The following is a 15,371-nucleotide window of genomic DNA, read 5'->3' as shown; positions in this document are numbered from 1 at the left end:
GAAAGAACACAGTTTAGGCAACAGACTTTCCAGTCTTTTGGTGCTCAGATTTTTCAGTGACAGGTTTTCTAAACATCTCTCGACTTCTTCTTGTCCCTCTGATTTAGATGCATTGCCGTGAAAATACTACACACATTCATTTTTGAGGAAATTTCTTGGTTTGCCTTCTCAGCGAAGCATCACAGTGTGCGTGTTCGGGACAGCGTTCATTTGTGGCCTGCCGGTGAGAACACCGAGGGTTCACGGAGATAATTTTCTTATACTGCGTGCCGCAGACTGCAGGGGAAACGTGGCTGCCAGTCAAGGGTTCTGTGCCATCAGAACATTTGGTTTCTAGTCTCCCAAATCCTCTTTGTTTTCGATCGTGACATTTCTTCAGGCTCAGATGCATACGGGATGTAACATTCTTTGTTGATGTTCTGAAATGTGTTTTAGAGTTATTTTGGCTTCGCACAAAATAAAAATGGGGAGCTAAACTTTTCTGGTGGAAAGGCAGATCTTCCCCCCCCTCCCCACTTCTCATTACCCTGCCTTTCCGCACCACGCATATTTGTATGGCTTTAAACCCAAGACTGGTCTTTAATAGACCCTAGACGGTTTTGTTGAAAACAGGGCAAATGAGAAGTCTCTCCAGGGGATTTCTGGGCCTTTACTGTGGTGGGGAGAATGCCCTAAAGGGGCGTTCCTCCCAGCCTAATTGTTGAGGAATGATGGAAGTTCAACAGCATGGAAATTCCACTTCTTGCTTCAGCTGAAAAGGTGCTTATGAAGGTAGCTGGGCTATTTTAGCTATTTGCCTTCTTTTGAAAATCCAATTTGGAAGCTTCGTTAAAGGGCACTAATTTAGTGTCTTAGGGGAATATGTGTTTAAAGGAGCTTGTCGACAATCTTCGATGTTTGCCAGTGTGTAGGTGAGCTCAACTCCCCAAGCTGGGGTTACCTGGTTATATGTATGCTTTTTCATTTCAATCTGATACCAAATAAATTCAAAAGCATCCAGATGAAGGCAGAAACAGCACAGCCTTCTTTTCCCCCACTACCACTACTTCTTACCCCTGAAGTTGGGCTGCTTTCAGTGCATAAACACTTCGGCAACTGGCATTGTGGATCTGTCACCCGGGGCCCCAATCAGGTGCACAGCAGTTTTCGTGAGTTTAGTAGTAAATACATGACAGGCCAAGGACTGGAAGGAATGGCAACTGTTTCCAATTGTTTAAGGAAACACAGCGTCCGAAAGTCTAGAAGAATCACCTATTGCTCACTGCCTGCCCCATATTCCCAGAAGTATATTTTAGTCCCACATTGGGACACACAAAATTTAAAAGTGGAGAGCCAATGCTAATTATCTACATGGACTTGAATAAATTTGAACTTTCTCCAGTTCCTAATTTTTGACAAAATATTATGAGAACAGGTAGAAAAATTTTTTAAAGATTTATTTATGTATTTTTAGAGAGAGTGAGTGCAAGTGGGGGAAGGGGCAGAGAGCGAAAGCAAGAGTGAGAGGGAGAGAGAGAGAGAGAGAGCCTCAAGCAGACTCCATGCTGATTGCAGAGCCCACACTAGGCCCCATCTTGCAATTCTGAGATCATGAGCTGAGCAGAAATCAAGAGTCCAGCGCTTAACTGGCTAAGCCACCCAGGCACCCTTGGTAGAAAATTTTAACTGAAGCAAGTTAATGTTATTCTTCTTGGGGTGCTTTCTTTCTTTCTTCCTTTCTTTTAAAGATTTATTTTAGTTATTTGAGAGAGAGAGAGCTTGCAAGTGCATGCATGAGTGGGGGGTGGGGCACAGGCAGAGGGAGAGGGAGAGAATCCTCAAGCAGACTCCCCACTGAGAAGGGAGCCTGACATGGGGCTCCATCCCAGGACCCTGAGATCATGACCTGAGCTGATATCAAGAGTCAGATGCTCAACAAACTGAGCCGCCCAACTGCTGAGGTGCTTTCTTTTTAAAATAAAGGCTAAAATCCATGAAAAATCACAATAAATTTCATCATTGTTGTTCATACACTGAAGTTCTTGAAATATTCTATCTTGTTCTTTTACATAATCAATTCTAATAGTACTGATTGAGTACTCCCCCTTCCCCCAACTCAATTTCTATATCCAATCTATAGGTTGGAGTGGGATGCAGTTCCTTTTTTTTTTTTTTTTTTTTTTTTGGTCAACTCTCAGAGTTGTTCTAGGAATACTGTGTATTAAAAGCAAGCTGTTAAGGTTTCTTGTTAGTAGATTAGCCATCCATCCATTCAAGACATGCTTAGGTGTAGCCCTGCCCAGAAGGAAAATCAAGGACATTGACCCTCTTCCCATGGAGTCCCAACTGTGTGAATTTATGACACAGCACAACTTGGCACAACAATTTCCCTCAAAAGAAAAGCAGGTTTTTTAAGAACATGCCTTAAGATGAAAGAAAGGAAAGAGAATAAGAAATACCTTTTTATTAATTTTCCCTTGAATTCCATATGACTGGCAGGAGGGGGTTGGGGAATGCCTGTCAAAATGCTTTTGGAGGGCACTGAGTAGAAATCCTCAGAAAATAGATCAACATAAGGGTTTTAAATTCTTTGGGCTTCATTTGCTGAAACCTTATACAGCAGATTCATTCTTATCCCAGCAAGAACTGATCCCCAAGGGAGACAATTTCTAATATTTGGAAAATAGTTATCTGTTCATGAAGGACCAGGACAACATTATCTTATTTTTATAGCATTTTCTAGAACTACACATATCATCCGTGTGATATTTTTAATCAATATCTTAGTATATGTGAACACGGATACAGCTGTTGAAATTACACTCCTATGAAAAGTAGAAGGCATATCCCTTAATAAATCTGTTTATAATGTCTGTCATTAGGAATGGATGCCAATAAATGAAACTAAAAGGACATGGAAATTTTCATGGCATGGTTTATGCTAGTTATTTATTTGTTGTCTATTCATGGGGTTACTAATTGCAGCTGGTGAAAGTTGATTTTCTCCTCTTCAATTTATTGTGGGGCGTTTATTGCACCAGATCCATAGTTATTCAGCGTCTACGTTTTAGAAACTGAAATGCTGGATACTGTCAAAATGAGCTTTGGCAATTCCATGCAGGCATGTACAACTATAATTTTGCTTCACATTAATAACACCCTAGCAAAGAAGCCCAGAATCAAATGCCTTGCTCTCAGCTGGAGGCAGAAAGCCAGAGTGATATATCTTGGCTGGTGACCTATAATGTTGGAAAAGTAGGCTCTACATTCACTCAGGAAGGGTGGGCGGTATTCCGGAAATGTATCCCCATTCCTCCATGATTCCTTTTTTTTTTTTTCCCCCTTTTGGTAGTGAGTGCCCCGAGACAATGAAAAAAAAAAAAAATGAATTACAGATAATAAAAATAGCACATCTCCAGAACAAACGGGAAATACAGCGCTTTAATTTCTTCGGATGTCAACTCTGTTCCCGGCCCCGCGCCCTACCCTGCCCGGCTTTCCGCGGCACCGCTGTGATTCTAAATCGGCGCTCGGGTGGGCAGCGGTCTGGGCAGTCGCCCACGGGGAGTGCACTTGGCGCTGCACGCCCGGACTTTTGGTCTTGCTCGAAGCCGAGAATCTCTGAGAGCTCGGAGGCTACGGATTCATTTGGGTGGAGTGAGGTGTTATTATTGTGGGATATTCTCTGCAGAGTTGGCCGGGAGAGTGAGCAGCGGAGGAAGGGAGTGAGCTGGGCTTGGGCAAGTGTCCGCAGGAGTCGGAGGTGCCCCCGGGAGAGGTACGCCGGAGGGCTCGGGCACGGAGGCGGGGAGCGGGGAGGCGATTAATGACGCTCACGCTGCCGCGCGTGGCTCCGGCGCTTTGTCTCCAGCCTCGGGGCTGGCGGAGAACTGCCGCGGGGAATGGATGGCACTGCGCGCCGGGCGCACCCGGCAGGTGCCCGCGCTCCTTCTCTGCCAACTCTGGCCGCGCCCAGTGGCAGAGGCTTTGGCCCCCGCAGGCGCCTTGCCCAGCCGGCTCCCGGGTGTGGCGGTCCGGGGGGCTGGAGGCTGCGGCCGGGGCGGGGACGGATGCGGCCGGGGCTGCGGGGAGGAGCCGGGCGCGTGGGAGGGCAGGGACTGGCGGAGGGGCAGGCGGCGGAGGAGGGGAGGCAGGGGCGCGGGACAGAGGGACGGACGGAGGCTGGCTGGCTCGGGGTGGGACGACAGAGTGACAGAGCAACGGACAGGTGGAAGCAGTTAGACAGCTTGAGTCAGGGAGAGCAGAACGCTGAGGAGAGGCAGAAGGAGAGAGAGAGGGAAAGAAAGAGAGAGAGGGAGAGAGACAGAGGGAAAGGGCGCGAGAGGGAGAGGGAGAGAAAGAGGGAGAGAGCGAGCGAGCAGCGCTCGCGCGCATCCTCCCCTCCAGACGCCCTCCGCTGTCCGAAGGAAGAGGCCAGGGCACCGAGTGGGAGCTGGAGAGCGATCCCGGCACAGAAGACCGGAACAGGGACCTTGAATTGCTAGTGGGACCGAGACACGCCGAGGGACCGACAGACCGACACACGCACCGACTGCCAGCCGGCGCGAGTGGCAGCTCCGAGAGCAGAGCGCAGGAGAGCGAGAATCCAGCGCTGAGCCGCCCGGCTGAGGGACAGTCAGGCAGACAGACGTGCAGAGGGACAGACTGGCAGACAGGAGGCGGGGGCTCCTTCACTTCCCGGAGCCAGCCGGGCAGAGGAGGCGGCGGCGGCGCCCCCTGAGCTCGTCCGGAGCAGCGACAAGCAGCGGGGGCAGCGGGGTCGTCAGCCAAAGCCACCACGGTCGCCGCAGCCGCGCGTGGATCCCAGCCGCCGACGCTGCAGAAAGCTCGTTTTACTAGCAGTTAAATAAATCGACCAAAAAAAAAAAAAAAAAAAAAAGCCAAGCTAAACCAAACAAATCCAGCCAATTCAATCATTGAGAAACAATATTAATAAAAATCAAAAACTAAATCAAATCAATCAAGGCACCAAGACGCTGGGGGGATACCCACTGTTCGGTCAAGGTAATAATCAAGGTCTTCCGACGTGAACATTGCACGTCTTTTGTGATTTTTTTTTTCTCCTCCTTTCTGCCGTATATCTGTGTTTCTCGTCTGTATTTCTCCTTCATGTTTGTAGAAAACTGTTGATGTTATACATGTATTGTGTTTTTATGTTTCATCAACGGAGGGGTAGACTCCCCTCCCCCAGATGAGGCTGACCAGGAAAGCTGGAAGAGAACTGAGAAGGGCAGTTCTTTTCATCAGAGAAATCTACAGTGATTTAGGCAGGTTTCACGGTAGAAAGTTTGGGATCCTCCTATTTCATTGGAAAGAGAACTATGCAGGAGGCAAAAAAGTTGTAATCAGTTTGTTGTTCTTGCGGAACTCAGGGTCTGGCTCCCAAGGGCTTTTGGAGGAAAAGATACTACCTTTTATTTTTACATGTTTTTGAAATCTGTGTTTCATTGCAAACTCCAAACTTAACTTCTGTCTTGGGTTGTAGATATGGTGGTGGAATTGAGCTGAACTGATCATATATTTAGAAAGTTTTCTAGCAAGAGAAATGGACTCAGTTAATGTTTATGCATAGAAATAGAGCTGGAGTGGATGTGGTTGCTGACAGCTGCTCAGGCTCAGCACTTGATCACCTCCTTAAGATACAAGATAAGGACAGAGACCAAGCCTAAAAGGAAAGGCAAAGGGGGCATTGAAAGTTACAAAGGGATGGGAAGCTAGTAAGCAAAGGGCAAGGCTGGTAGAATCATTTCTTGAGAATGTGTTCAGAGTGCAGATACCCATTTTGATTTCTGATTTTTAAAGGCTAATGGTATGACACTTTAGACTCTCCAAAAAGAATGACATTCCCCAAAGTTGAATGAATCTGTACAAGATTTTGTTCAAATGCTGAATAATTCCAAATGATTTCCACCTCCTCCTCACCTACTTTGGAGATCAAAATCACTATGATTGTTTTAAGAAAACAGAAATGGAGATGACAGGAAATCATTTTTCTTTTGGTAAAAGTTAGAAAACCTTTGACATACACTTTAAAATAAATGCACCTACTCCTTTGATCCTCTGTATTTGTGTCACCATGGGACTTGTATGTCTTAATAGGATTTTAGTTAATGTCATTTTCACAAAAGACAGTCATTTGGAAGCCAAGAGCTCTAGCCATGTTCTGTTCTAATAGCCAAGTAATGTACTATTTTGGCAGTAATCGTTTCTGCTGCACTCCTAACGTGGATCACATGTGAAAAATTATATATGTGCTCATTTCAGGTTTAATATGGATTTGTAAGGTATGTATTTGTGTTTTATCCCGTATTTCCTCTTCTATCCCATTCCTTTACTTCTTTTTATCATTTCAACTAACAGAATATTTTTAAATTTTCTGGGGAACTTTAGGATATTCTTTAAGGAATACACTTCATCACAAAAGATTCAAAAGGCTAACCTCTTACTGTCCTTGCTTATCAATACTATTTGTTTGCTTTGAATAATTTGGTTTATATGCTGTTTTTAAGACATTTAGATGCTATGCATATATGGCTCCGTTCCTCTTGACATGACTTACGTTATTTGATAAATAGTAATACAAATCAATTGCTGTAGATGAATGCCTACTTAACAGAATACTTGGTTTAGGTAAGGCATATTTAAAGAAACTTCTACAGCTTCAGAAATTGACTTTGAGCTTCTCAGTGACTTAATTTCACTACAGGCTGATTTCTCTTTTACAGTATTCAACTCAGACAGAGACAGGTTTGTGTGAGCTATAGATTTGCTAATTGCTGATCTCCCAGTGACTTTCCCTCTTAGATCCCAGCTGAGTATGGTTACCTTGAGAACTGTGGCATTAGCCCTGTTAGAGCATGCTCCACTGGGGAGTTCTGCGCTGTCTATTTTTAATGCTATTTAATGAAGGAACGAGCGCCTCACTCAGCAATAAAAGAAGCATGATGGAAGACAGAGCAGTGCATGCTTTTGGATACTGGAGAAGGATGTATGGAAAGGTACAGACTGGCTGCTGGATATGGTATTTTTAATTAGTCCTAATGTATTGTACTAACAGAAATCAATTGATTTCAGTGAGAGAATTACACATGAATAGTCTGCTATGTGTTTTCATAAACCTCCTCAGTAGTTCTTAGAAAGAAGACTCAATCATTTGAATGCCTTAAAACTTAAAGGAAATACTCACCAAGGAGTTGCTGCACACATACTATTTTTCATACAAGCTGTCAGATTCTTGGGTGGTGAGAAGTGCAGGAATAATTTCAGATTCCTAAAATACTGTTCTAGTGGAGGGTTTGGAGCTTGTAAAATGTTTTAGGTATAACATAACTAACATCCTCCTAAGGTATTTTAACTTGAAGCTCTGCCTTGTGAATTTCTGTTTTTCTTTTATAAACTTGGAGTCTGATTCCAGAATTGTGGCAACTAAGTGAAGCAGGAAGTTTTGGTTGAACTTGGTAGAAAATTTGAGTTGTTTTCTCTCCTTATTTTGACATAAGCACAATAGATTAACTTACCGAAGGTTAAGTATTTTTAAAATGTAGATAGCAGAGGCAGCACTAATAATTTTTGGAATGTTATAATGAGGGGGGTAATATCTTAATGTTATAGTGCGTAAAACATAAGAAGCCCTCTGTCTGCAACGTCTGTATAATGTAGAACACCTGTCTTGAGGTAGACAGTAAAAACGTTCAATCAGAAAGGTCTCTGTTGTTCATTTTCATATTAACAACATGCAATAATCAGGTTATATCTTTGTTCAAAGTGAAGCTAATTAGACAAATGCCTAAGTAATTTAAAATTTAATGAACATAAGAGAAAGTGAGAAATTTTTATTAAGTGGGGAAGTGAGTTATATAATTATTATTAAATAAAGCCGTTAGAGTAACATACAGAGTTTTTCTAGATTTTGCCAATTTCTATGAAGAATAATCCCCCCCAAAATAAACTACTAAGAGAAATGCATTATAAGGAGTTACTCTAATTTGTTGTTGTTGTGTTTTCTACTTTGTACTTCTAGAGGTGGAAAATAATTACACACTGGCTGTAATATTGTCCCTGGTGGTCATGTTGTTTGGACCACAATCCTGATACCTTTCTCAAGATTCTCAAGTTAGTGGGCATTCTCATCTGAATTCAATGTAAATTTTGTCTGTGGACAAGATAATGATAAGCTACATAAGTAGAGTGTGGAATGAGTCAGCCCCTGAAGACACAATGTACAACATAGACAGAAGTGAATATAACTGAGGATTCTCATTAGGATTGGGAGAGAGTTTGAAGTCCATAAGGTTGGAAACTGCAAATGAACCGTTTGCATATAAGTTAGTGTAATTCATCTGCTTTGCGACAAGGTTAGGAAAGAATGTGGGGCTTAAAAATGATGTGGACAGTGAAAGTCATTTCTTCAGATGGTAAGTACTGGCATCATTTTACCTGGTACCACACGGTGGTAGTGTGTTTAGAAATTTGTGAATTTCTAATCAGAAAAAGAATTGGCTTCCTTAGAAATGCATTAGGTCACCTGGAAAGTTCTGGACACATTTTAAGTCAGGGATGAACTTATAAAATACAGACCTCCTCTCTTTAGACAAAGGATTTTTATTTTTTAGGGAATCTGTGATTCCAGAGGCTCTATATTTCCGCTGACTTTGCTTTCTTTTGTTTTTCATTCTAACATCTAAAGTTAAATATGATAAATAATTTCAAGCAGTGCTATAAGTAAGTGCTGAAGGACTATTGAAGGTAAAGATGTATCTGTGATTGGGTTTGTTTTTCTCAGGCTATCTTTGCTTCTGAATGTTAGTTTCCTTTAAGGTACATTTATGCTAAGTTCTAATAAATTGATTTTTTTTAGTGCCTTATCTAAATTAATTTTGCTCATTTTGGATTAAACCGGGCCCTGGATGTTCACAGGATTTATTACTTGCATTTACATCACAACCATTTCATTGCCATGAGGATCAGATATAAGCTGAGATACAAAGTGTTTAAATTGTATACATAAATATAATATTCTTGATAAAGAATAAATTGCTTGGGATGGAGCATCAAGTTCATTAAGCAGTTTTTTAATTTTCGGTAACCTTGTTACCTTTTGGTCTCAAATCCTCTGTAGTCTGGTGATATTTTCTTAAGGTATAAAATGCCCATATAACATTTTGAATATACCTTTCTCCAATATTACTGGGACATTTCTGCACCTGCTGTGCAGGTAAACCAAAAAGTGAACTGAAATCATTATACCAAGAAAATGGAGAGCATTTTGAAAAAATAAAAGGATTAGCTTGAATACACCAAACTGACTCTCTACTTTCAGAACGAATCCTTAGCATTATGTTAGGTTCCTCTTTTCTAGCTGCCACATAGAGCTTAGTGTTGCCAGGTGGAACGAGTGTTAATCACTATCTATGGCCACAGTAGATCAATATTTTGAATTCCTCCACACACTTTTCCCAAGGAAACTTCTTCTGGCAGTTTTTTTATACCCCGGCTTAATATATGTGTCCATGCCACATATTATATAAGATCTTTCTGAGTTTTATAATCAAGGGATGCCTATTAGGATAAAACTGCAGTTGCGACTTACTGAAATGCTGAAAAATTAGTCCAAAATTGTCTCACTCAAGGCACGTATTCATAATAAATGTATGCATTTTTAAAGTAACATACTTTACAATTGCTCTTTCTGTCTAGCAACAGAAAATAATGTCATTTTCTCCAGGTGAAGGGGAGGGGGGGCCTGCTGGTAATCATCCCTTTTAAGAACAGGCCTCTTAATCACATTCTCACATTTCACATTACTTCAAAATGACACAGCAGTTCATAAATTAGAAATCCACCGTGGAGAACACACAAAGTATTGAGATCTCGCTAACAAAATCACTTTTGTAAATAATAACATTGGTTTTAAGATAAATGAAAATAAAAAATATGGTTTTAATTCAGAGGAAAAATTTGAGATTTTTAACAAGAAAACAATTACGTCACTTTTTATTTCAAATGTTTTGTTAAAGTTTGAGATTTATTTGGCATATTGTGGTTGATGTTTCCACTCAGAATCGCTTTGTGTAATATGTAATCTTTTTTTCTGCAGTGCTGAGACATATTTACAAAGCTTATCTACCAAGATAAACCAGTAATCTCTTCCTGATACCCACACAAGCTAGGAAATAAGTCCTTGTGATAGGGACATCCAAAAGAAGAACGCGGTGAATTCTTAAATAGACTTAGTGCAGGAATGCTTAATAATGGATGCGCATTCCCTTACATTTGTAGGATCCTAGGTTGATTCTTTATTACGCACTAAATACTTGAGATAAGAACGAGGACAGTCTCTAGGGAAGTGGAAACCAGATGAGTAGCTTTTCTTCTGATTGCTAAGATACACTACTCACTTTAGAACATTCTCATCCCTAGACTCATACTTAAAGGGGAAAAAATGCATGTTGACATATTTTGATCTAGTTGAAATTAAGAAGCAACACCAATAATTGAGGTAAAATGTTTCGACATCTTTAGAGAACAAAATGGAACATTAATTTCAAAAAGTTTTAATGTCCTGGCGGTCCAAATGTATTATCCCTTGACATGCAAGTCAGAAGGCCTAGCCATCCTCTTAACTGTTGAGTAACTTAGGTTGCTTTCAGGTGAACTTATCAATGTCTCAGAGGCCTAGAAGAATCAAGCCATGGGTGAAGGAAGGGCATGAAAACTCCCTGGAATTCAGGGCTACCCATAATTGTTTAACTGTTATTTGTTCATGAACTCAATAGAAAAATAAAGAGCTACTAAATTGCTTTTGTAGCTTTTATAAAAATGTATAGATTAAAATATTTCTAGAAACACAAGCTAAAATCCTCACACAAAGTTCTAATATTTTTTGATACGAAAATATCTATCCTCTGCATTGATGTGCTTTTCTCAGCATTTTGTTTGTTAAAATGTGAGTTTGGTGGAAATCCCAGCATTGCTGGCATTTGACTCAATTTAATCACCAAAGAGCTTTTGGACAGAATATGAGTAGATTCTGTGAGTGTGTGACAGAATCGAGATTTCTGCAGCATTTGCAAGCTTCAAATACTCACTGGTTCTTTACAAAACTATTAAAAAAAAAGAGTGTGTTAAAAAAAAAAAAAGAACCTTTGATTAGAAATATGGCACTTTCTTTTCTTTTTTAGAGAAAGAAGATTAAGGTTTATGGTTAGATGATGACTCTTTAAGCCAACATAGCAGACAGTTGAGTTAAAATTGCTATTGAATTCTGCCAAATTAATTAACTGTCAGGACTTTGCAGCCATATCTATGATCCTATTTCTTTTATCTGGCTTTATTCTGCCAAATTACTTAATTGTCAGGACTTTGCAGCCATATCTATGATCCTATTTCTTTTATCTGGCTTTTGGGAATGATGAACCCTTTTAAATTACATAGTTTCATATTTGTTTATTTTAAACTTGCTTAGATATGTTGGTATTATTGGAATTTTAGGAAACTGCCGAATATCTGGCATAAGCACTAAGATGAATTCAAAAATCCCATTGCACACAGCTAGCTGGTATTAAAGATTTTTCATTATTTTTTCACTTAAGTGATGATTTAACTTTGGTCACAGAAGCTAATTCCTTTGTGAAGATTAAAACCTTTCTCCAACGCTGAAATTTCCACATAATCACTAACAGAGTCCTGGAAAGATAAAATAATAGAGCATGAGATCATGTTGCGTGTACATGCATTGCTCTCTGCTTGAGTGAAGTTAGACATTCTAACTGGACACCTTCGCCTTTAATTATTATTATAATTATTGTCTTCTCCACAACAATGGATGACCTAGTTTTTAGTGGGTTTTCTTTAGCATCAAGAGGTAAGGGAGTATACATAGTTAAATCTGAGAGTTTATATATTAAAACAAACAATTACACATATCCTAGGACAAGGATGTCAATATCAATTTTATTCCACAAATGACCATAACGTCTGCATTTTTTTGGTCAGATAGGATATCAGGAGCTCTAGACAGATGTTTTGAATTCAGTGGCGCTTCCGATGGAAAGTCGGGTTCAAGCTAACTGAGGGGATGTACAGCAGAGGTGCGCTCCAAGCTTATCTGGGAGGGAGCAGGTGATTTGCCGTGAGCGATGAAGCCAGCCTTTACTGCCGAGCCTCCGTGGGGGTCTGCAGGTTACAGATATGTGCAAAACTCGGACTGAAGTAAAAGGTCTTGGGAAACAAGGCCTAAACATGGTGGTGCATCCACATCTTACTAGTCCCCAACTTACCTCCGTAAATGCGCAATTTAGTACCAGAACAACCAGTCCTGGTGTCGGGCTTCTGGGTCTGAGTGAATAACAGCGTGACAGTGGCCATGACTCTAAACCTCTCCACGCGTCACAGTTTCTGCAGGTGAAATTGTGAGTGACACCCATCCGATATAAACAAATTACTGATTAGGAGGCTTCAGCCGTTTAGTGACTTCCTCACTGCTTCCACTCTCTCATTTGTAAAGTCCGATCAGGCCTACCTTGAAGGATTGAAGCAGACATGAACAGCTCAGCACAGGCACATAGGTTTTATCCACTAAAAGGAAGCCATCATCTTTTCATATGAAAACCTTTAGAGATTTAACCTGATTACATAAACGAGACAAACTTCCCTTTAAGATTTTGTTGTTGTTGCTGCTGTGAGTAATTTGGAGTACAGCTCTCTTTTTTTCTACCCTGTAACATTTTTGTGGTTAATATTGGAGACTAGCTGTACTCTTTTTCTGTGTCTATGAAATATGGAAGGCCACACCAAGGTCAAAACTACTCCGGGAGTGTGCACTGCAGAAGAATCCTGATGCTTCACAAGGCTGGCACCTTGTGTCAGTCTCTAAAGGGAAGGGGCGGCCCAGTTCAGGTTTATCTACAAAGTGAACATATAGATATTATTTCTCCAAAACAGTTCAGTTGTGTCATTGCTACCATCTAAAAGAGGTGACTAAAGAACCGAATCATTGAACAAGAAGGGGTCGGAGTGGATCCGTGAAGGAATAACCTTCGATCCTGTGTTAATGGGTGAAAGCTTTTAAGGGGCAGATTTGGGCTGGCATGGGGGAAGGAAATATTTTCAGCTGTCTCTGAGACGTTAAAGCAAGTGATGCCTTGGGCTTGCTGGTAGGCTCCCCGGCACCCCACAGAAGGCTTTGGTGTCTAAGCACAGAGTGAGCTGTTTGGGCTGAGTAGCTGATCTGGCCTCTGATCCTGAAGCATCTGCTCGTACTGTTGCTGAAATGAATCATTTCTGCACTCGTGTGAAAGTGGCCAGAGGAGGGGAGAAACTCCCTTCGTAACTGGGGTTTAATCAGTTGGTTCCCGTATCAGGAAATGGGAAACCACAAGGAGTGTTCAGTGCAGGTGAAGGTGAGCCGTGCAAAGCAATAAATTTGTCAAATAATTGAGCTTTATTTTCTATTATAATTTGAGTATCAGCCATTCTTCTGAAGGAGAACACACTCAGAAAGTTATTTAATGAAACTTCTCAGAAGGTGTCTGAGAATAAATTTATAATCCTCTGGTATTCTGATACTTGTTGGAAAACAAACTAAAAACAAGGAAAGGGTAGACAGATTTTATATATATAATATATATAACATATATATAGATAGATAGATCTGTCTATCTATATATCATGTCCATCATATATATCTTATTATAAGATGTGTTTTATATATTTTGTCTATCGTATATATGATATATATTTACAATCGGCGTGTACCTATACCTATATCTAGAATCTGCAAAATACACATGCTTAGAGTCATCTACCTAACTCACATTAAGCAAAAAAGTAATTTGACCCAAAAGCACATTTCCTAATACATTTTTCCACTGTCCTTAGCAGTCCTTGCTTACATGTGGCAGATATTTAATCAAAATTTGTTGAATTAAAAATTGATTTCTATATTGTTGAAGGCATCTCATATTCAGGACTTAAAATCAGCCCCCAGTAAAGTTTTAATTGCATTTTTCCCCTAAAGTTTCAGCTTAGTGGACTTGACATTCATCTTTCTGAAAAAGAGAACAAAGATGTGCCCTTGTGTGTGGAATTGTAACTACACTCAGGATTGTTTGGGCTCTCACAAAGGAGTCCCTTCTTCAGATCTCAGATTGTGACTAGGGCTTCTACAGGAATACAAGGCCCCTAAAACTTTAGTCCACTTGAACAAAATATATGGATCACTTTTCCATCTGCGTGGAAGGGAGTCAAAGTCAACACTCAGTTAATATGGTCTTGGGAGAAGGGATGAGGCAAAGGCAGGTTCACAAGAAATTTCCAAATCCCAGGTACACAGAACTAGTGCAACTCATGTTTACTGGACAAATGCCTCTGGAGAGATTAACCATAGTGAAGGTGATCCAGGGTGCGGGGAGAGAAGTCACTCCTCTAAAGGCTGAGTGAGCAGGCCATGCTGGATTAGAAGACAGGGGTGAGGAAGGGAGGGAGAAGCGATCTGGCAAACTGGGGGTCTCCAGTCCCCACTTCCTCCTGGAAGCAGAGCAGCTCTAACCAAGCTATAGGAGGGGCTGCCTTCTCTCCCTGCCGTATAGGAAAAGGAGTTTGGGGCATGGAGGATTTAGAATTCCATGTGTACACAAAATCCCATGCAGTATTTTATTATTTGCCATTGCTGACTCTCCTAGGATAAGATTATGGCCCCGATGCTTATTCACAGAGAAAGTTAACTAGGCCTCCTTCTGGAGAGTTTACTCTTAGCACCCTTCCAGGAGCAATTTGGGATTTTATCTAAGAACTAGAAATGATTTCAAATACAATTGTGGTAGACATATGATTAGTACACTTTGCAGATAAAACCAATAGCTATATCCAACAGAAGGCCATTTGTATAATCAGAGATTTGCCCGACGGATCCAGCAAGATAAGAGAGCTCTAAAATCAATTTTTCTACAATCACTAGAGAACATTACCTCACTGTTTCGACCTAGCTGTGAAAATAGGTTGATTTTGATGTTTTAAGAAAAGCTGAGGGAATATCACTTGTTTTATCATTTATAGATTAGATCCTGGGGCTTAGGCAGGAATCAAATGGGTTGCGCTAGTCGTCAAGGAATTCGTAGCAATGAGAAGAACTCAGACCTGCAAACTTGAAAGAACTCATCTATTTTACCCCAAGTCTTGGTGAACTTACCTAATGTACTGAACTGGTAAAAAGCCAACTTTTGAGTATTCCAGATGAAGTACATCGTAAACATTCAGGAAATCTAAATGAAAGGAATGTGATATGTTTTTGTACTTTTTAGGGAAGCTACTGAGTGGCCATTTGTAGAGGAAATCTGTACTTATTTCTGTATCGATTCGGTCATTAGTCCCAT

At 40.8% G+C, this 15,371-nt stretch overlaps 1 protein-coding gene across 16 annotated transcripts in view; it reads left to right on the top strand.

Annotated features, from left to right (window-relative positions):
* The first annotated feature begins 3,447 nt into the window (after positions 1-3,447).
* Positions 3,448-15,371, top strand: part of ARPP21 (cAMP regulated phosphoprotein 21) — a 155,528-nt gene continuing 143,604 nt past the window's right edge. For 12 of the 16 annotated variants that reach the window (XM_064590336.1, XM_064590343.1, XM_064590340.1 and 9 more), the window contains exon 1: positions 4,139-5,004. The gene's annotated coding sequence lies outside the window, so the exon portion shown is untranslated. Of the gene's footprint in view, positions 3,758-4,138; positions 5,005-15,371 lie in introns of those variants that run through there. The other 4 variants (XM_045904090.2, XM_045904087.2, XM_045904086.2 and 1 more) reach the window with 2 other exon arrangements.

The sequence above is a fragment of the Mirounga angustirostris genome, unplaced genomic scaffold (genome assembly GCF_029215605.1).
Source record: "Mirounga angustirostris isolate CCGP_5_RB_7025 unplaced genomic scaffold, mMirAng1.0.hap1 SCAF_1, whole genome shotgun sequence".
Taxonomy (NCBI): Eukaryota; Metazoa; Chordata; class Mammalia; order Carnivora; family Phocidae; genus Mirounga; species Mirounga angustirostris.
Note: the sequence above shows the minus strand (reverse complement) of the source record. Positions and strands in the feature narration are given on the sequence as shown.